The sequence below is a fragment of the Rhynchophorus ferrugineus genome, unplaced genomic scaffold, assembly GCF_030347505.1.
Source record: "Rhynchophorus ferrugineus isolate W39M unplaced genomic scaffold, kcgeb_rfMv2 rfM2, whole genome shotgun sequence".
Classification (NCBI taxonomy): Eukaryota; Metazoa; Arthropoda; class Insecta; order Coleoptera; family Curculionidae; genus Rhynchophorus; species Rhynchophorus ferrugineus.
This window is the reverse complement of record NW_027472581.1, coordinates 55,078,666-55,102,315: the sequence shown is the minus strand read 5'-3', so window position 1 is coordinate 55,102,315 and position 23,650 is coordinate 55,078,666.

The following is a 23,650-nucleotide window of genomic DNA, read 5'->3' as shown; positions in this document are numbered from 1 at the left end:
CGTAATTAGCATGCCGAATATTACTTGGAATGTGAATTGGAGCGAGATCGCTAATTCATAAGACCATTTTACAATTCTGGCCCAAGTTAGAAGCAGAGCCAATATTGTCAGATGTCGATAGTCCATATCTCGGAAACTATAAGAGATAATGCAATTTGGCAATCGGCAACGTAATTAGCATGCCGAATATTACTTGGAATGTGGATTGGAACGAAATCGCTAATTCGTAAGACCATTTTACAATTCTGGCCCAAGTTAGAAGCAGAGCCTATATTGTCAGATGTCGATAGTCCATATCTCGGAAACTATAAGAGATAATGCAATTTGGCAATCGGCAACGTAATTAGCATGCCGAATATTACTTGGAATGTGAATTGGAACGAAATCGCTAATTCGTAAGACCATTTTACAATTCTGGCCCAAGTTAGAAGCAGAGCCTATATTGTTAGATGTCGATAGTCCATATCTCGGAAACTATAAGAGATAATGCAATTTGGCAATCGGCAGCGTAAATAGCATGCCGAATATTACTTGGAATGTGAATTGGAACGAAATCGCTAATTCGTAAGACCATTTTACAATTTTGACCCCAGTTAGAAACAGACTCTAAGGTGTAAAATTTCGATTGTCCATATCTCGGAAACTATAAAAGATAATGCAATTTGGCAATCGGCAGCGTAATTAGCATGCCGAATATTACTTGGAATGTGAATTGGAACGAAATCGCTAATTCATAAGACCATTTTACAATTCTGGCCCAAGTTAGAAGCAGAGCCAATATTGTCAGATGTCGATAGTCCATATCTCGGAAACTATAAGAGATAATGCAATTTGGCAATCGGCAGCGTAATTAGCATGCCGAATATTACTTGGAATGTGAATTGGAACGAAATCGCTAATTCATAAGACCATTTTACAATTCTGGCCCAAGTTAGAAGCAGAGCCAATTTTGTTAGATGTCGATAGTCCATATCTCGGACACTATAAGAGATAATGCAATTTGGCAATCGGCAGCGTAATTAGCATGCCGAATATTACTTGGAATGTGAATTGGAACGAAATCGCTAATTCGTAAGACCATTTTACAATTTTGACCCCAGTTAGAAACAGACTCTAAGGTGTAAAATTTCGATTGTCCATATCTCGGAAACTATAAGAGATAATGCAATTTGGCAATCGGCAACGTAATTAGGATGCCGAATATTACTTAGAATGTGAATTGGAGCGAAATCGCTAATTCATAAGACCATTTTACAATTCTGGCCCAAGTTAGAAGCAGAGCCAATATTGTTAGATGTCGATTGTCCATATCTCGGAAACTATAAGAGATAATGCAATTTGGCAATCGGCAGCGTAATTAGCATGCCGAATATTACTTGGAATGTGAATTGGAACGAAATCGCTAATTCGTAAGACCATTTTACAATTTTGACCCCAGTTAGAAACAGACTCTAAGGCGTAAAATTTCGATTGTCCATATCTCGGAAACTATAAGAGATAATGCAATTTGGCAATCGGCAACGTAATTAGGATGCCGAATATTACTTAGAATGTGAATTGGAGCGAAATCGCTAATTCATAAGACCATTTTACAATTCTGGCTCAAGTTAGAAGCAGAGCCAATATTTTCAGATGTCGATAGTCCATATCTCGGAAACTATAAGAGATAATGCAATTTGGCAATCGGCAACGTAATTAGCATGCCGAGTATTACTTGGAATGTGAATTGGAACGAAATCGCTAATTCGTAAGACCACTTTACAATTTTGACCCCAGTTAGAAACAGACTCTAAGGTGTAAAATTTCGATTTTCCATATCTCGGAAACTATAAGAGATAATGCAATTTGGCAATCGGCAACGTAATTAGCATGCCGAATATTACTTAGAATGTGAATTGGAGCGAAATCGCTAACTCATAAGATCATTTTACAATTCTGGCCCAAGTTAGAAGCAGAGCCAATATTGTTAGATGTCGATAGTCCATATCTCGGAAACTATAAGAGATAATGCAATTTGGCAATCGGCAGCGTAATTAGCATGCCGAATATTACTTGGAATGTGAATTGGAGCGAAATCGCTAATTCATAAGACCATTTTACAATTCTGGCCCAAGTTAGAAGCAGAGCCAATATTGTTAGATGTCGATAGTCCATATCTCGGAAACTATAAGAGATAAGGCAATTTGGCAATCGGCAACGTAATTAGCATGCCGAATATTACTTGGAATGTGAATTGGAGCGAAACCGCTAATTCATAAGACCATTTTACAATTCTGGCCCAAGTTAGAAGCAGAGCCAATATTGTCAGATGTCGATAGTCCATATCTCGGAAACTATAAGAGATAATGCAATTTGGCAATCGGCAGCGTAATTAGCATTCCGAATATTACTTGGAATGTGAATTGGAACGAAATCGCTAATTCATAAGACCATTTTACAATTCTGGCCCAAGTTAGAAGCAGAGCCAATATTGTCAGATGTCGATAGTCCATATCTCGGAAACTATAAGAGATAATGCAATTTGGCAATCGCCAACGTAATTAGCATGCCGAATATTACTTGGAATGTGAATTGGAACGAAATCGTTAATTCGTAAGACCATTTTACAATTCTGGCCCAAGTTAGAAGCAGAGCCAATTTTGTTAGATGTCGATAGTCCATATCTCGGAAACTATAAGAGATAATGCAATTTGGCAATCGGCAGCGTAATTAGCATGCCGAATATTACTTGGAATGTGAATTGGAACGAAATCGCTAATTCGTAAGACCATTTTACAATTTTGACCCCAGTTAGAAACAGACTCTAAGGTGTAAAATTTCGATTGTCCATATCTCGGAAACTATAAGAGATAATGCAATTTGGCAATCGGCAACGTAATTAGGATGCCGAATATTACTTAGAATGTGAATTGGAGCGAAATCGCTAATTCATAAGACCATTTTACAATTCTGGCCCAAGTTAGAAGCAGAGCCAATATTGTTAGATGTCGATAGTCCATATCTCGGAAACTGTAAGAGATAATGCAATTTGGCAATCGGCAACGTAATTAGCATGCCGAATATTACTTGGAATGTGAATTGGAACGAAATCGCTAATTCATAAGACCATTTTACAATTCTGGCCCAAGTTAGAAGCAGAGCCAATTTTGTTAGATGTCGATAGTCCATATCTCGGACACTATAAGAGATAATGCAATTTGGCAATCGGCAGCGTAATTAGCATGCCGAATATTACTTGGAATGTGAATTGGAACGAAATCGCTAATTCGTAAGACCATTTTACAATTTTGACCCCAGTTAGAAACAGACTCTAAGGTGTAAAATTTCGATTGTCCATATCTCGGAAACTATAAGAGATAATGCAATTTGGCAATCGGCAACGTAATTAGGATGCCGAATATTACTTAGAATGTGAATTGGAGCGAAATCGCTAATTCATAAGACCATTTTACAATTCTGGCCCAAGTTAGAAGCAGAGCCAATATTGTTAGATGTCGATTGTCCATATCTCGGAAACTATAAGAGATAATGCAATTTGGCAATCGGCAGCGTAATTAGCATGCCGAATATTTCTTGGAATGTGAATTGGAACGAAATCGCTAATTCGTAAGACCATTTTACAATTTTGACCCCAGTTAGAAACAGACTCTAAGGCGTAAAATTTCGATTGTCCATATCTCGGAAACTATAAGAGATAATGCAATTTGGAAATCGGCAACGTAATTAGGATGCCGAATATTACTTAGAATGTGAATTGGAGCGAAATCGCTAATTCATAAGACCATTTTACAATTCTGGCTCAAGTTAGAAGCAGAGCCAATATTTTCAGATGTCGATAGTCCATATCTCGGAAACTATAAGAGATAATGCAATTTGGCAATCGGCAACGTAATTAGCATGCCGAGTATTACTTGGAATGTGAATTGGAACGAAATCGCTAATTCGTAAGACCACTTTACAATTTTGACCCCAGTTAGAAACAGACTCTAAGGTGTAAAATTTCGATTTTCCATATCTCGGAAACTATAAGAGATAATGCAATTTGGCAATCGGCAACGTAATTAGCATGCCGAATATTACTTAGAATGTGAATTGGAGCGAAATCGCTAACTCATAAGATCATTTTACAATTCTGGCCCAAGTTAGAAGCAGAGCCAATATTGTTAGATGTCGATAGTCCATATCTCGGAAACTATAAGAGATAATGCAATTTGGCAATCGGCAGCGTAATTAGCATGCCGAATATTACTTGGAATGTGAATTGGAGCGAAATCGCTAATTCATAAGACCATTTTACAATTCTGGCCCAAGTTAGAAGCAGAGCCAATATTGTTAGATGTCGATAGTCCATATCTCGGAAACTATAAGAGATAAGGCAATTTGGCAATCGGCAACGTAATTAGCATGCCGAATATTACTTGGAATGTGAATTGGAGCGAAACCGCTAATTCATAAGACCATTTTACAATTCTGGCCCAAGTTAGAAGCAGAGCCAATATTGCCAGATGTCGATAGTCCATATCTCGGAAACTATAAGAGATAATGCAATTTGGCAATCGGCAGCGTAATTAGCATTCCGAATATTACTTGGAATGTGAATTGGAACGAAATCGCTAATTCATAAGACCATTTTACAATTCTGGCCCAAGTTAGAAGCAGAGCCAATATTGTCAGATGTCGATAGTCCATATCTCGGAAACTATAAGAGATAATGCAATTTGGCAATCGCCAACGTAATTAGCATGCCGAATATTACTTGGAATGTGAATTGGAACGAAATCGTTAATTCGTAAGACCATTTTACAATTCTGGCCCAAGTTAGAAGCAGAGCCAATTTTGTTAGATGTCGATAGTCCATATCTCGGAAACTATAAGAGATAATGCAATTTGGCAATCGGCAGCGTAATTAGCATGCCGAATATTACTTGGAATGTGAATTGGAACGAAATCGCTAATTCGTAAGACCATTTTACAATTTTGACCCCAGTTAGAAACAGACTCTAAGGTGTAAAATTTCGATTGTCCATATCTCGGAAACTATAAGAGATAATGCAATTTGGCAATCGGCAACGTAATTAGGATGCCGAATATTACTTAGAATGTGAATTGGAGCGAAATCGCTAATTCATAAGACCATTTTACAATTCTGGCCCAAGTTAGAAGCAGAGCCAATATTGTTAGATGTCGATAGTCCATATCTCGGAAACTGTAAGAGATAATGCAATTTGGCAATCGGCAACGTAATTAGCATGCCGAATATTACTTAGAATGTGAATTGGAGCGAAATCGCTAATTCATAAGACCATTTTACAATTCTATCCCAAGTTAGAAGCAGAGCCAATATTGTCAGATGTCGATAGTCCATATCTCGGAAACTATAAGAGATAATGCAATTTGGCAATAGGCAGCGTAATTAGCATGCCGAATATTACTTGGAATGTGAATTGGAACGAAATCGCTAATTCATAAGACCATTTTACAATTCTGGCCCAAGTTAGAAGCAGAGCCAATATTGTCAGATGTCGATAGTCCATATCTCGGAAACTATAAGAGATAATGCAATTTGGCAATCGGCAACGTAATTAGCATGCCGAATATTACTTGGAATGTGAATTGGAATGAAATCGTTAATTCGTAAGACCATTTTACAATTCTGGCCCAAGTTAGAAGCAGAGCCAATTTTGTTAGATGTCGATAGTCCATATCTCGGAAACTATAAGAGATAATGCAATTTGGCAATCGGCAGCGTAATTAGCATGCCGAATATTACTTGGAATGTGAATTGGAACGAAATCGCTAATTCGTAAGACCATTTTACAATTTTGACCCCAGTTAGAAACAGACTCTAAGGTGTAAAATTTCGATTGTCCATATCTCGGAAACTATAAGAGATAATGCAATTTGGCAATCGGCAACGTAATTAGGATGCCGAATATTACTTAGAATGTGAATTGGAGCGAAATCGCTAATTCATAAGACCATTTTACAATTCTGGGCCAAGTTAGAAGCAGAGCCAATATTTTCAGATGTCGATAGTCCATATCTCGGAAACTATAAGAGATAATGCAATTTGGCAATCGGCAACGTAATTAGCATGCCGAGTATTACTTGGAATGTGAATTGGAACGAAATCGCTAATTCGTAAGACCATTTTACAATTTTGACCCCAGTTAGAAACAGACTCTAAGGTGTAAAATTTCGATTGTCCATATCTCGGAAACTATAAGAGATAATGCAATTTGGCAATCGGCAGCGTAATTAGCATGCCGAATATTACTTGGAATGTGAATTGGAACGAAATCGCTAATTCATAAGACCATTTTACAATTCTGGACCAAGTTAGAAGCAGAGCCAATATTGCAAGATGTCGATAGTCCATATCTCGGAAACTATAAGAGATAATGCAATTTGGCAATCGGCAACGTAATTAGCATGCCGAATATTACTTGGAATGTGAATTGGAACGAAATCGTTAATTCGTAAGACCATTTTACAATTCTGGCCCAAGTTAGAAGCAGAGCCAATTTTGTTAGATGTCGATAGTCCATATCTCGGAAACTATAAGAGATAATGCAATTTGGCAATCGGCAGCGTAATTAGCATGCCGAATATTACTTGGAATGTGAATTGGAACGAAATCGCTAATTCGTAAGACCATTTTACAATTTTGACCCCAGTTAGAAACAGACTCTAAGGTGTAAAATTTCGATTGTCCATATCTCGGAAACTATAAGAGATAATGCAATTTGGCAATCGGCAACGTAATTAGGATGCCGAATATTACTTAGAATGTGAATTGGAGCGAAATCGCTAATTCATAAGACCATTTTACAATTCTGGCCCAAGTTAGAAGCAGAGCCAATATTGTTAGATGTCGATAGTCCATATCTCGGAAACTATAAGAGATAATGCAATTTGGCAATCGGCAGCGTAATTAGCATGCCGAATATTACTTGGAATGTGAATTGGAACGAAATCGCTAATTCGTAAGACCATTTTACAATTTTGACCCCAGTTAGAAACAGACTCTAAGGCGTAAAATTTCGATTGTCCATATCTCGGAAACTATAAGAGATAATGCAATTTGGCAATCGGCAACGTAATTAGGATGCCGAATATTACTTAGAATGTGAATTGGAGCGAAATCGCTAATTCATAAGACCATTTTACAATTCTGGCCCAAGTTAGAAGCAGAGCCAATATTTTCAGATGTCGATAGTCCATATCTCGGAAACTATAAGAGATAATGCAATTTGGCAATCGGCAACGTAATTAGCATGCCGAGTATTACTTGGAATGTGAATTGGAACGAAATCGCTAATTCGTAAGACCATTTTACAATTTCGACCCCAGTTAGAAACAGACTCTAAGGTGTAAAATTTCGATTGTCCATATCTCGGAAACTATAAGAGATAATGCAATTTGGCAATCGGCAACGTAATTAGCATGCCGAATATTACTTAGAATGTGAATTGGAGCGAAATCGCTAACTCATAAGATCATTTTACAATTCTGGCCCAAGTTAGAAGCAGAGCCAATATTGTTAGATGTCGATAGTCCATATCTCGGAAACTATAAGAGATAATGCAATTTGGCAATCGGCAGCGTAATTAGCATGCCGAATATTACTTGGAATGTGAATTGGAGCGAAATCGCTAATTCATAAGACCATTTTACAATTCTGGCCCAAGTTAGAAGCAGAGCCAATATTGTTAGATGTCGATAGTCCATATCTCGGAAACTATAAGAGATAAGACAATTTGGCAATCGGCAACGTAATTAGCATGCCGAATATTACTTGGAATGTGAATTGGAGCGAAATCGCTAATTCATAAGACCATTTTACAATTCTGGCCCAAGTTAGAAGCAGAGCCAATATTGTCAGATGTCGATAGTCCATATCTCGGAAACTATAAGAGATAATGCAATTTGGCAATCGGCAGCGTAATTAGCATGCCGAATATTACTTGGAATGTGAATTGGAACGAAATCGCTAATTCATAAGACCATTTTACAATTCTGGCCCAAGTTAGAAACAGACTCTAAGGTGTAAAATTTCGATTGTCCATATCTCGGAAACTATAAGAGATAATGCAATTTGGCAATCGGCAACGTAATTAGGATGCCGAATATTACTTAGAATGTGAATTGGAGCGAAATCGCTAATTCATAAGACCATTTTACAATTCTGGCCCAAGTTAGAAGCAGAGCCAATTTTGTTAGATGTCGATAGTCCATATCTCGGAAACTATAAGAGATAATGCAATTTGGCAATCGGCAGCGTAATTAGCATGCCGAATATTACTTGGAATGTGAATTGGAACGAAATCGCTAATTCGTAAGACCATTTTACAATTTTGACCCTAGTTAGAAACAGACTCTAAGGTGTAAAATTTCGATTGTCCATATCTCGGAAACTATAAGAGATAATGCAATTTGGCAATCGGCAACGTAATTAGGATGCCGAATATTACTTAGAATGTGAATTGGAGCGAAATCGCTAATTCATAAGACCATTTTACAATTCTGGCCCAAGTTAGAAGCAGAGCCAATATTGTTAGATGTCGATAGTCCATATCTCGGAAACTGTAAGAGATAATGCAATTTGGCAATCGGCAACGTTATTAGCATGCCGAATATTACTTGGAATGTGAATTGGAGCGAAATCGCTAATTCATAAGACCATTTTACAATTCTATCCCAAGTTAGAAGCAGAGCCAATATTGTCAGATGTCGATAGTCCATATCTCGGAAACTATAAGAGATAATGCAATTTGGCAATCGGCAGCGTAATTAGCATGCCGAATATTACTTGGAATGTGAATTGGAACGAAATCGCTAATTCATAAGACCATTTTACAATTCTGGCCCAAGTTAGAAGCAGAGCCAATATTGTCAGATGTCGATAGTCCATATCTCGGAAACTATAAGAGATAATGCAATTTGGCAATCGGCAACGTAATTAGCATGCCGAATATTACTTGGAATGTGAATTGGAATGAAATCGTTAATTCGTAAGACCATTTTACAATTCTGGCCCAAGTTAGAAGCAGAGCCAATTTTGTTAGATGTCGATAGTCCATATCTCGGAAACTATAAGAGATAATGCAATTTGGCAATCGGCAGCGTAATTAGCATGCCGAATATTACTTGGAATGTGAATTGGAACGAAATCGCTAATTCGTAAGACCATTTTACAATTTTGACCCCAGTTAGAAACAGACTCTAAGGCGTAAAATTTCGATTGTCCATATCTCGGAAACTACAAGAGATAATGCAATTTGGCAATCGGCAACGTAATTAGGATGCCGAATATTACTTAGATTGTGAATTGGAGCGAAATCGCTAATTCATAAGACCATTTTACAATTCTGGGCCAAGTTAGAAGCAGAGCCAATATTTTCAGATGTCGATAGTCCATATCTCGGAAACTATAAGAGATAATGCAATTTGGCAATCGGCAACGTAATTAGCATGCCGAATATTACTTGGAATGTGAATTGGAGCGAGATCGCTAATTCATAAGACCATTTTACAATTCTGGCCCAAGTTAGAAGCAGAGCCAATATTGTCAGATGTCGATAGTCCATATCTCGGAAACTATAAGAGATAATGCAATTTGGCAATCGGCAACGTAATTAGCATGCCGAATATTACTTGGAATGTGGATTGGAACGAAATCGCTAATTCGTAAGACCATTTTACAATTCTGGCCCAAGTTAGAAGCAGAGCCTATATTGTCAGATGTCGATAGTCCATATCTCGGAAACTATAAGAGATAATGCAATTTGGCAATCGGCAACGTAATTAGCATGCCGAATATTACTTGGAATGTGAATTGGAACGAAATCGCTAATTCGTAAGACCATTTTACAATTCTGGCCCAAGTTAGAAGCAGAGCCTATATTGTTAGATGTCGATAGTCCATATCTCGGAAACTATAAGAGATAATGCAATTTGGCAATCGGCAGCGTAAATAGCATGCCGAATATTACTTGGAATGTGAATTGGAACGAAATCGCTAATTCGTAAGACCATTTTACAATTTTGACCCCAGTTAGAAACAGACTCTAAGGTGTAAAATTTCGATTGTCCATATCTCGGAAACTATAAAAGATAATGCAATTTGGCAATCGGCAGCGTAATTAGCATGCCGAATATTACTTGGAATGTGAATTGGAACGAAATCGCTAATTCATAAGACCATTTTACAATTCTGGCCCAAGTTAGAAGCAGAGCCAATATTGTCAGATGTCGATAGTCCATATCTCGGAAACTATAAGAGATAATGCAATTTGGCAATCGGCAGCGTAATTAGCATGCCGAATATTACTTGGAATGTGAATTGGAACGAAATCGCTAATTCATAAGACCATTTTACAATTCTGGCCCAAGTTAGAAGCAGAGCCAATTTTGTTAGATGTCGATAGTCCATATCTCGGACACTATAAGAGATAATGCAATTTGGCAATCGGCAGCGTAATTAGCATGCCGAATATTACTTGGAATGTGAATTGGAACGAAATCGCTAATTCGTAAGACCATTTTACAATTTTGACCCCAGTTAGAAACAGACTCTAAGGTGTAAAATTTCGATTGTCCATATCTCGGAAACTATAAGAGATAATGCAATTTGGCAATCGGCAACGTAATTAGGATGCCGAATATTACTTAGAATGTGAATTGGAGCGAAATCGCTAATTCATAAGACCATTTTACAATTCTGGCCCAAGTTAGAAGCAGAGCCAATATTGTTAGATGTCGATTGTCCATATCTCGGAAACTATAAGAGATAATGCAATTTGGCAATCGGCAGCGTAATTAGCATGCCGAATATTACTTGGAATGTGAATTGGAACGAAATCGCTAATTCGTAAGACCATTTTACAATTTTGACCCCAGTTAGAAACAGACTCTAAGGCGTAAAATTTCGATTGTCCATATCTCGGAAACTATAAGAGATAATGCAATTTGGCAATCGGCAACGTAATTAGGATGCCGAATATTACTTAGAATGTGAATTGGAGCGAAATCGCTAATTCATAAGACCATTTTACAATTCTGGCTCAAGTTAGAAGCAGAGCCAATATTTTCAGATGTCGATAGTCCATATCTCGGAAACTATAAGAGATAATGCAATTTGGCAATCGGCAACGTAATTAGCATGCCGAGTATTACTTGGAATGTGAATTGGAACGAAATCGCTAATTCGTAAGACCACTTTACAATTTTGACCCCAGTTAGAAACAGACTCTAAGGTGTAAAATTTCGATTTTCCATATCTCGGAAACTATAAGAGATAATGCAATTTGGCAATCGGCAACGTAATTAGCATGCCGAATATTACTTAGAATGTGAATTGGAGCGAAATCGCTAACTCATAAGATCATTTTACAATTCTGGCCCAAGTTAGAAGCAGAGCCAATATTGTTAGATGTCGATAGTCCATATCTCGGAAACTATAAGAGATAATGCAATTTGGCAATCGGCAGCGTAATTAGCATGCCGAATATTACTTGGAATGTGAATTGGAGCGAAATCGCTAATTCATAAGACCATTTTACAATTCTGGCCCAAGTTAGAAGCAGAGCCAATATTGTTAGATGTCGATAGTCCATATCTCGGAAACTATAAGAGATAAGGCAATTTGGCAATCGGCAACGTAATTAGCATGCCGAATATTACTTGGAATGTGAATTGGAGCGAAACCGCTAATTCATAAGACCATTTTACAATTCTGGCCCAAGTTAGAAGCAGAGCCAATATTGTCAGATGTCGATAGTCCATATCTCGGAAACTATAAGAGATAATGCAATTTGGCAATCGGCAGCGTAATTAGCATTCCGAATATTACTTGGAATGTGAATTGGAACGAAATCGCTAATTCATAAGACCATTTTACAATTCTGGCCCAAGTTAGAAGCAGAGCCAATATTGTCAGATGTCGATAGTCCATATCTCGGAAACTATAAGAGATAATGCAATTTGGCAATCGCCAACGTAATTAGCATGCCGAATATTACTTGGAATGTGAATTGGAACGAAATCGTTAATTCGTAAGACCATTTTACAATTCTGGCCCAAGTTAGAAGCAGAGCCAATTTTGTTAGATGTCGATAGTCCATATCTCGGAAACTATAAGAGATAATGCAATTTGGCAATCGGCAGCGTAATTAGCATGCCGAATATTACTTGGAATGTGAATTGGAACGAAATCGCTAATTCGTAAGACCATTTTACAATTTTGACCACAGTTAGAAACAGACTCTAAGGTGTAAAATTTCGATTGTCCATATCTCGGAAACTATAAGAGATAATGCAATTTGGCAATCGGCAACGTAATTAGGATGCCGAATATTACTTAGAATGTGAATTGGAGCGAAATCGCTAATTCATAAGACCATTTTACAATTCTGGCCCAAGTTAGAAGCAGAGCCAATATTGTTAGATGTCGATAGTCCATATCTCGGAAACTGTAAGAGATAATGCAATTTGGCAATCGGCAACGTAATTAGCATGCCGAATATTACTTGGAATGTGAATTGGAACGAAATCGCTAATTCATAAGACCATTTTACAATTCTGGCCCAAGTTAGAAGCAGAGCCAATTTTGTTAGATGTCGATAGTCCATATCTCGGACACTATAAGAGATAATGCAATTTGGCAATCGGCAGCGTAATTAGCATGCCGAATATTACTTGGAATGTGAATTGGAACGAAATCGCTAATTCGTAAGACCATTTTACAATTTTGACCCCAGTTAGAAACAGACTCTAAGGTGTAAAATTTCGATTGTCCATATCTCGGAAACTATAAGAGATAATGCAATTTGGCAATCGGCAACGTAATTAGGATGCCGAATATTACTTAGAATGTGAATTGGAGCGAAATCGCTAATTCATAAGACCATTTTACAATTCTGGCCCAAGTTAGAAGCAGAGCCAATATTGTTAGATGTCGATTGTCCATATCTCGGAAACTATAAGAGATAATGCAATTTGGCAATCGGCAGCGTAATTAGCATGCCGAATATTTCTTGGAATGTGAATTGGAACGAAATCGCTAATTCGTAAGACCATTTTACAATTTTGACCCCAGTTAGAAACAGACTCTAAGGCGTAAAATTTCGATTGTCCATATCTCGGAAACTATAAGAGATAATGCAATTTGGAAATCGGCAACGTAATTAGGATGCCGAATATTACTTAGAATGTGAATTGGAGCGAAATCGCTAATTCATAAGACCATTTTACAATTCTGGCTCAAGTTAGAAGCAGAGCCAATATTTTCAGATGTCGATAGTCCATATCTCGGAAACTATAAGAGATAATGCAATTTGGCAATCGGCAACGTAATTAGCATGCCGAGTATTACTTGGAATGTGAATTGGAACGAAATCGCTAATTCGTAAGACCACTTTACAATTTTGACCCCAGTTAGAAACAGACTCTAAGGTGTAAAATTTCGATTTTCCATATCTCGGAAACTATAAGAGATAATGCAATTTGGCAATCGGCAACGTAATTAGCATGCCGAATATTACTTAGAATGTGAATTGGAGCGAAATCGCTAACTCATAAGATCATTTTACAATTCTGGCCCAAGTTAGAAGCAGAGCCAATATTGTTAGATGTCGATAGTCCATATCTCGGAAACTATAAGAGATAATGCAATTTGGCAATCGGCAGCGTAATTAGCATGCCGAATATTACTTGGAATGTGAATTGGAGCGAAATCGCTAATTCATAAGACCATTTTACAATTCTGGCCCAAGTTAGAAGCAGAGCCAATATTGTTAGATGTCGATAGTCCATATCTCGGAAACTATAAGAGATAAGGCAATTTGGCAATCGGCAACGTAATTAGCATGCCGAATATTACTTGGAATGTGAATTGGAGCGAAACCGCTAATTCATAAGACCATTTTACAATTCTGGCCCAAGTTAGAAGCAGAGCCAATATTGCAAGATGTCGATAGTCCATATCTCGGAAACTATAAGAGATAATGCAATTTGGCAATCGGCAGCGTAATTAGCATTCCGAATATTACTTGGAATGTGAATTGGAACGAAATCGCTAATTCATAAGACCATTTTACAATTCTGGCCCAAGTTAGAAGCAGAGCCAATATTGTCAGATGTCGATAGTCCATATCTCGGAAACTATAAGAGATAATGCAATTTGGCAATCGCCAACGTAATTAGCATGCCGAATATTACTTGGAATGTGAATTGGAACGAAATCGTTAATTCGTAAGACCATTTTACAATTCTGGCCCAAGTTAGAAGCAGAGCCAATTTTGTTAGATGTCGATAGTCCATATCTCGGAAACTATAAGAGATAATGCAATTTGGCAATCGGCAGCGTAATTAGCATGCCGAATATTACTTGGAATGTGAATTGGAACGAAATCGCTAATTCGTAAGACCATTTTACAATTTTGACCCCAGTTAGAAACAGACTCTAAGGTGTAAAATTTCGATTGTCCATATCTCGGAAACTATAAGAGATAATGCAATTTGGCAATCGGCAACGTAATTAGGATGCCGAATATTACTTAGAATGTGAATTGGAGCGAAATCGCTAATTCATAAGACCATTTTACAATTCTGGCCCAAGTTAGAAGCAGAGCCAATATTGTTAGATGTCGATAGTCCATATCTCGGAAACTGTAAGAGATAATGCAATTTGGCAATCGGCAACGTAATTAGCATGCCGAATATTACTTAGAATGTGAATTGGAGCGAAATCGCTAATTCATAAGACCATTTTACAATTCTATCCCAAGTTAGAAGCAGAGCCAATATTGTCAGATGTCGATAGTCCATATCTCGGAAACTATAAGAGATAATGCAATTTGGCAATAGGCAGCGTAATTAGCATGCCGAATATTACTTGGAATGTGAATTGGAACGAAATCGCTAATTCATAAGACCATTTTACAATTCTGGCCCAAGTTAGAAGCAGAGCCAATATTGTCAGATGTCGATAGTCCATATCTCGGAAACTATAAGAGATAATGCAATTTGGCAATCGGCAACGTAATTAGCATGCCGAATATTACTTGGAATGTGAATTGGAATGAAATCGTTAATTCGTAAGACCATTTTACAATTCTGGCCCAAGTTAGAAGCAGAGCCAATTTTGTTAGATGTCGATAGTCCATATCTCGGAAACTATAAGAGATAATGCAATTTGGCAATCGGCAGCGTAATTAGCATGCCGAATATTACTTGGAATGTGAATTGGAACGAAATCGCTAATTCGTAAGACCATTTTACAATTTTGACCCCAGTTAGAAACAGACTCTAAGGTGTAAAATTTCGATTGTCCATATCTCGGAAACTATAAGAGATAATGCAATTTGGCAATCGGCAACGTAATTAGGATGCCGAATATTACTTAGAATGTGAATTGGAGCGAAATCGCTAATTCATAAGACCATTTTACAATTCTGGCCCAAGTTAGAAGCAGAGCCAATATTGTTAGATGTCGATAGTCCATATATCGGAAACTATAAGAGATAATGCAATTTGGCAATCGGCAGCGTAATTAGCATGCCGAATATTACTTGGAATGTGAATTGGAACGAAATCGCTAATTCGTAAGACCATTTTACAATTTTGACCCCAGTTAGAAACAGACTTTAAGGTGTAAAATTTCGATTGTCCATATCTCGGAAACTATAAGAGATAATGCAATTTGGCAATCGGCAACGTAATTAGGATGCCGAATATTACTTAGAATGTGAATTGGAGCGAAATCGCTAATTCATAAGACCATTTTACAATTCTGGGCCAAGTTAGAAGCAGAGCCAATATTTTCAGATGTCGATAGTCCATATCTCGGAAACTATAAGAGATAATGCAATTTGGCAATCGGCAACGTAATTAGCATGCCGAGTATTACTTGGAATGTGAATTGGAACGAAATCGCTAATTCGTAAGACCATTTTACAATTTTGACCCCAGTTAGAAACAGACTCTAAGGTGTAAAATTTCGATTGTCCATATCTCGGAAACTATAAGAGATAATGAAATTTGGCAATCGGCAACGTAATTAGCATGCCGAATATTACTTGGAATGTGATTTGGAGCAAAATCGCTAATTCATAAGACCATTTTACAATTCTGGCCCTAGTTAGAAGCAGAGCCAATATTGTTAGAAGTCGATAGTCCATATCTCGGAAACTATAAGAGATAATGCAATTTGGCAATCGGCAACGTAATTAGCATGCCGAATATTACTTGGAATGTGAATTGGAGCGAAATCGCTAATTCATAAGACCATTTTACAATTCTGGCCCAAGTTAGAAGCAGAGCCAATATTGTCAGATGTCGATAGTCCATATCTCGGAAACTATAAGAGATAATGCAATTTGGCAATCGGCAACGTAATTAGCATGCCGAGTATTACTTGGAATGTGAATTGGAACGAAATCGCTAATTCGTAAGACCATTTTACAATTTTGACCCCAGTTAGAAACAGACTCTAAGGTGTAAAATTTCGATTGTCCATATCTCGGAAACTATAAGAGATAATGAAATTTGGCAATCGGCAACGTAATTAGCATGCCGAATATTACTTGGAATGTGATTTGGAGCAAAATCGCTAATTCATAAGACCATTTTACAATTCTGGCCCTAGTTAGAAGCAGAGCCAATATTGTTAGAAGTCGATAGTCCATATCTCGGAAACTATAAGAGATAATGCAATTTGGCAATCGGCAACGTAATTAGCATGCCGAATATTACTTGGAATGTGAATTGGAACGAAATCGCTAATTCGTAAGACCATTTTACAATTTTGACCCCAGTTAGAAACAGAGCCTATATTGTTAGATGTCGATAGTCCATATCTCGGAAACTATAAGAGATAATGCAAATTGGCAATCGGTAGCGTAAATAGCATGCCGAATATTACTTGGAATGTGAATTGGAACGAAATCTCTAATTCGTAAGACCATTTTACAATTTTGACCCCAGTTAGAAACAGACTCTAAGGTGTAAAATTTCGATTGTCCATATCTCGGAAACTATAAGAGATAATGCAATTTGGCAATCGGCAGCGTAATTAGCATGCCGAATATTACTTGGAATGTGAATTGGAACGAAATGGCTAATTCGTAAGACCATTTTACAATTTTGACCCCAGTTAGAAACAGAGCCTATATTGTTAGATGTCGATAGTCCATATCTCGGAAACTATAAGAGATTATGCAATTTGGCAATCGGCAGCGTAAATAGCATGCCGAATATTACTTGGAATGTGAATTGGAACGAAATCGCTAATTCGTAAGACCATTTTACAATTTTGTCCCAGTTAGAAACAGACTCTAAGGTGTAAAATTTCGATTGTCCATATCTCGGAAACTATAAGAGATAATGCAATTTGGCAATCGGTAGCGTAATTAGCATGCCGAATATTACTTGGAATGTGAATTGGAACGAAATCGCTAATTCATAAGACCATTTTACAATTCTGGCCCAAGTTAGAAGCAGAGCCAATATTGTCAGATGTCGATAGTCCATATCTCGGAAACTATAAGAGATAATGCAATTTGGCAATCGGCAACGTAATTAGCATGCCGAATATTACTTGGAATGTGAATTGGAACGAAATGGCTAATTCGTAAGACCATTTTACAATTTTGACCCCAGTTAGAAACAGACTCTAAGGTGTAAAATTTCGATTGTCCATATTTCGGAAACTATAAGAGATAATGCAATTTGGCAATCGGCAACGTAATTAGCATGCCGAATATTACTTGGAATGTGAATTGGAACGAAATCGCTAATTCATAAGACCATTTTACAATTCTGGCCCAAGTTAGAAGCAGAGCCTATATTGTTAGATGTCGATAGTCCATATCTCGGAAACTATAAGAGATTATGCAATTTGGCAATCGGCAGCGTAAATAGCATGCCGAATATTACTTGGAATGTGAATTGGAACGAAATCGCTAATTCGTAAGACCATTTTACAATTTTGTACCAGTTAGAAACAGACTCTAAGGTGTAAAATTTCGATTGTCCATATCTCGGAAACTATAAGAGATAATGCAATTTGGCAATCGGTAGCGTAATTAGCATGCCGAATATTACTTGGAATGTGAATTGGAACGAAATCGCTAATTCATAAGACCATTTTACAATTCTGGCCCAAGTTAGAAGCAGAGCCAATATTGTCAGATGTCGATAGTCCATATCTCGGAAACTATAAGAGATAATGCAATTTGGCAATCGGCAACGTAATTAGCATGCCGAATATTACTTGGAATGTGAATTGTAACGAAATCGCTAATTCGTAAGACCATTTTACAATTTTGACCCCATTTAGAAACAGACTCTAAGGTGTAAAATTTCGATTGTCCATATCACGGAAACTATGAGAGATAATGCAATTTGGCAATCGGCAGCGTAATTAGCATGCCGAATATTACTTTTAATGTGAATTGGAACGAAATCGCTAATTCATAAGACCATTTTACAATTCTGGCCCAAGTTAGAAGCAGAGCCAATATTGTCAGATGTCGATAGTCCATATCTCGGAAACTATAAGAGATAATGCAATTTGGCAATCGGCAACGTAATTAGCATGCCGAATATTACTTGGAATGTGAATTGGAACGAAATCGCTAATTCGTAAGACCATTTTACAATTTTGACCCCAGTTAGAAACAGACTCTAAGGTGTAAAATTTCGATTGTCCATATCTCGGAAACTATAAGAGATAATGCAGTTTGGCAATCGGCAGCGTAATTAGCATGCCGAATATTACTTGGAATGTGAATTGGAACGAAATCGCTAATTCATTAGACCATTTTACAATTCTGGCCCAAGTTAGAAGCAGAGCCAATATTGTCAGATGTCGATAGTCCATATCTCGGAAACTATAAGAGATAATGCAATTTGGCAACCGGCAACGTAATTAGCATGCGGAATATTACTTGGAATGTGAATTGGAACGAAATCGCTACTTCGTAAGACCATTTTACAATTTTGACCCCAGTTAGAAACAGACTTTAAGGTGTAAAATTTCGATTGTCCATATCTCGGAAACTATAAGAGATAATGCAATTTGGCAATCGGCAACGTAATTAGCATGCCGAATATTACTTGGAATGTGAATTGGAGCGAAATCGCTAATTCATAAGACCATTTTACAATTCTGGCCCAAGTTAGAAGCAGAGCCAATATTGTCAGATGTCGATAATCCATATCTCGGAAACTATAAGAGATAATGCAATTTGGCAATCGGCAACGTAATTAGCATGCCGAATATTACTTGGAATGTGAATTGGAACGAAATCGCTAATTCGTAAGACCATTTTACAATTCTGGCCCAAGTTAGAAGCAGAGCCAATATTGTTAGATGTCGATAGTCCATATCTCGGAAACTATAAGAGATAATGCAATTTGGCAATCGGTAGCGTAATTAGCATGCCGAATATTACTTGGAATGTGAATTGGAACGAAATCGCTAATTCGTAAGACCATTTTACAATTTTGACCCCAGTTAGAAACAGACTCTAAGGTGTAAAATTTCGATAGTCCATATCTCGGAAACTATAAGAGATGATGCAATTTGGCAATCGGCAACGTAATTAGCATGCCGAATATTACTTGGAATGTGAATTGGAGCGAAATCGCTAATTCATAAGACCATTTTACAATTCTGGCCCTAGTTAGAAGCAGAGCCAATATTGTTAGATGTCGATAGTCCATATCTCGGAAACTATAAGAGATAATGCAATTTGGCAATCGGCAACGTAATTAGCATGCCGAATATTACTTGGAATGTGAATTGGAACGAAATCGCTAATTCGTAAGACCATTTTACAATTCTGGCCCAAGTTAGAAGCAGAGCCTATATTGTTAGATGTCGATAGTCCATATCTCGGAAACTATAAGAGATAATGCAATTTGGCAATCGGCAGCGTAAATAGCATGCCGAATATTACTTGGAATGTGAATTGGAACGAAATCGCTAATTCGTATGACCATTTTACAATTTTGACCCCAGTTAGAAACAGACTCTAAGGTGTAAAATTTCGATTGTCCATATCTCGGAAATTATAAGAGATAATGCAATTTGGCAATCGGCAGCGTAATTAGCATGCCGAATATTACTTGGAATGTGAATTGGAACGAAATCGCTAATTCGTATGACCATTTTACAATTTTAACCCCAGTTAAAAACAGACTCTAAGGTGTAAAATTTCGATAGTCCATATCTCGGAAACTATAAGAGATAATGCAATTTGGCAATCGACAACGTAATTAGCATGCCGAATATTACTTGGAATGTGAATTGGAGCGAAATCGCTAATTCATAAGACCATTTTACAATTCTGGCCCTAGTTAGAAGCAGAGCCAATATTGTTAGATGTCGATAGTCCATATCTCGGAAACTATAAGAGATAATGCAATTTGGCAATCGGCAACGTAATTATCATGCCGAATATTACTTGGAATGTGAATTGGAGCGAAATCGCTAATTCATAAGACCATTTTACAATTCTGGCCCCAGTTAGAAACAGACTCTAAGGTGTAAAATTTCGATAGTCCATATCTCGGAAACTATAAGAGATAATGCAATTTGGCAATCGGCAACGTAATTAGCATGCCGAATATTACTTGGAATGTGAATTGGAGCGAAATCGCTAATTCATAAGGCCATTTTACAATTCTGGCCCTAGTTAGAAGCAGAGCCAATATTGTTAGATGTCGATAGTCCATATCTCGGAAACTATAAGAGATAATGCAATTTGGCAATCGGCAACGTAATTAGCATGCCGAATATTACTTGGAATGTGAATTGGAGCGAAATCGCTAATTCATAAGACCATTTTACAATTCTGGCCCAAGTTAGAAGCAGAGCCAATATTGTTAGATGTCGATAGTCCATATCTCGGAAACTATAAGTGATAATGCAATTTGGCAATCGACAGCGTAAATAGCATGCCGAATATTACTTGGAATGTGAATTGGAACGAAATCGCTAATTTGTAAGACCATTTTACAATTTTGACCCCAGTTAGAAACAGACTCTAAGGTGTAAAATTTCGATTGTCCATATCTCGGAAACTATAAGAGATAATGCAATTTGGCAATCGGCAACGTAATTAGGATGCCGAATATTACTTAGAATGTGAATTGGAGCGAAATCGCTAATTCATAAGACCATTTTACAATTCTGACCCAAGTTAGAAGCAGAGCCAATATTGTTAGATGTCGATAGTCCATATCTCTGAAACTATAAGAGATAATGCAATTTGGCAATCGGCAGCGTAATTAGCATGCCGAATATTACTTGGAATGTGAATTGGAACGAAATCGCTAATTCGTAAGACCATTTTACAATTTTGACCCCAGTTAGAAACAGACTCTAAGGTGTAAAATTTCGATTGTCCATATCTCGGAAACTATAAGAGATAATGCAATTTGGCAATCGGCAACGTAATTAGCATGCCGAATATTACTTGTAATGTGAATTGGAGCAAAATCGCTAATTCATAAGACCATTTTACAATTCTGGCCCTAGTTAGAAGCAGAGCCAATATTGTTAGATGTCGATAGTCCATATCTCGGAAACTATAAGAGATAATGCAATTTGGCAATCGGCAACGTAATTAGCATGCCGAATATTACTTGGAATGTGAATTGGAGCGAAATCGCTAATTCATAAGACCATTTTACAATTCTGGCCCAAGTTAGAAGCAGAGCCAATATTGTCAGATGTAGATAGTCCATATCTCGGAAACTATAAGAGATAATGCAATTTGGCAATCGGCAACGTAATTAGCATGCCGAATATTACTTGGAATGTGAATTGGAACGAAATCGCTAATTCGTAAGACCATTTTACAATTTTGACCCCAGTTAGAAACAGACTCTAAGGTGTAAAATTTCGATTGTCCATATCTCGGAAACTATAAGAGATAATGCAATTTGGCAATCGGCAGCGTAATTAGCATGCCGAATATTACTTGGAATGTGAATTGGAACGAAATCGCTAATTCATAAGACCATTTTACTATTCTGGCCCAAGTTAGAAGCAGAGCCAATATTGTCAGATGTCGATAGTCCATATCTCGGAAACTATAAGAGATAATGCAATTTGGCAATCGGCAACGTAATTAGCATGCCGAATATTACTTGGAATGTGAATTGGAACGAAATCGCTAATTCATAAGACCATTTTACTATTCTGGCCCAAGTTAGAAGCAGAGCCAATATTGTCAGATGTCGATAGTCCATATCTCGGAAACTATAAGAGATAATGCAATTTGGCAATCGGCAACGTAATTAGCATGCCGAATATTACTTGGAATGTGAATTGGAACGAAATCGCTAATTCATAAGACCATTTTACAATTCTGGCCCAAGTTAGAAGCAGAGCCTATATTGTTAGAGGTCGATAGTCCATATCTCGGAAACTATAAGAGATTATGCAATTTGGCAATCGGCAGCGTAAATAGCATGCCGAATATTACTTGGAATGTGAATTGGAACGAAATCGCTAATTCGTAAGACCATTTTACAATTTTGACCCCAGTTAGAAACAGACTCTAAGGTGTAAAATTTCGATTGTCCATATCTCGGAAACTATAAGAGATAATGCAATTTGGCAATCGGCAGCGTAATTAGCATGAAGAATATTACTTGGAATGTGAATTGGAACGAAATCGCTAATTCATAAGACCATTTTACAATTCTGGCCCAAGTTAGAAGCAGAGCCAATATTGCAAGATGTCGATAGTCCATATCTCGGAAACTATAAGAGATAATGCAATTTGGCAATCGGCAACGTAATTAGCATGCCGAATATTACTTGGAATGTGAATTGGAACGAAATCGCTAATTCGTAAGACCATTTTACAATTTTGACCCCAGTTAGAAACAGACTCTAAGGTGTAAAATTTCGATTGTCCATATCACGGAAACTATGAGAGATAATGCAATTTGGCAATCGGCAGCGTAATTAGCATGCCGAATATTACTTTTAATGTGAATTGGAACGAAATCTCTAATTCATAAGACCATTTAACAATTCTGGCCCAAGTTAGAAGCAGAGCCAATATTGTCAGATGTCGATAGTCCATATCTCGGAAACTATAAGAGATAATGCAATTTGGCAATCGGCAACGTAATTAGCATGCCGAATATTATTTGGAATGTGAATTGGAACGAAATCGCTAATTCGTAAGACCATTTTACAATTTTGACCCCAGTTAGAAACAGACTCTAAGGTGTAAAATTTCGATTGTCCATATCTCGGAAACTATAAGAGATAATGCAGTTTGGCAATCGGCAGCGTAATTAGCATGCCGAATATTACTTGGAATGTGAATTGGAACGAAATCGCTAATTCATTAGACCATTTTACAATTCTGGCGCAAGTTAGAAGCAGAGCCAATATTGTCAGATGTCGATAGTCCATATCTCGGAAACTATAAGAGATAATGCAATTTGGCAACCGGCGACGTAATTAGCATGCGGAATATTACTTGGAATGTGAATTGGAACGAAATCGCTACTTCGTAAGACCATTTTACAATTTTGACCCCAGTTAGAAACAGACTCTAAGGTGTAAAATTTCGATTGTCCATATCTCGGAAACTATAAGAGATAATGCAATTTGGCA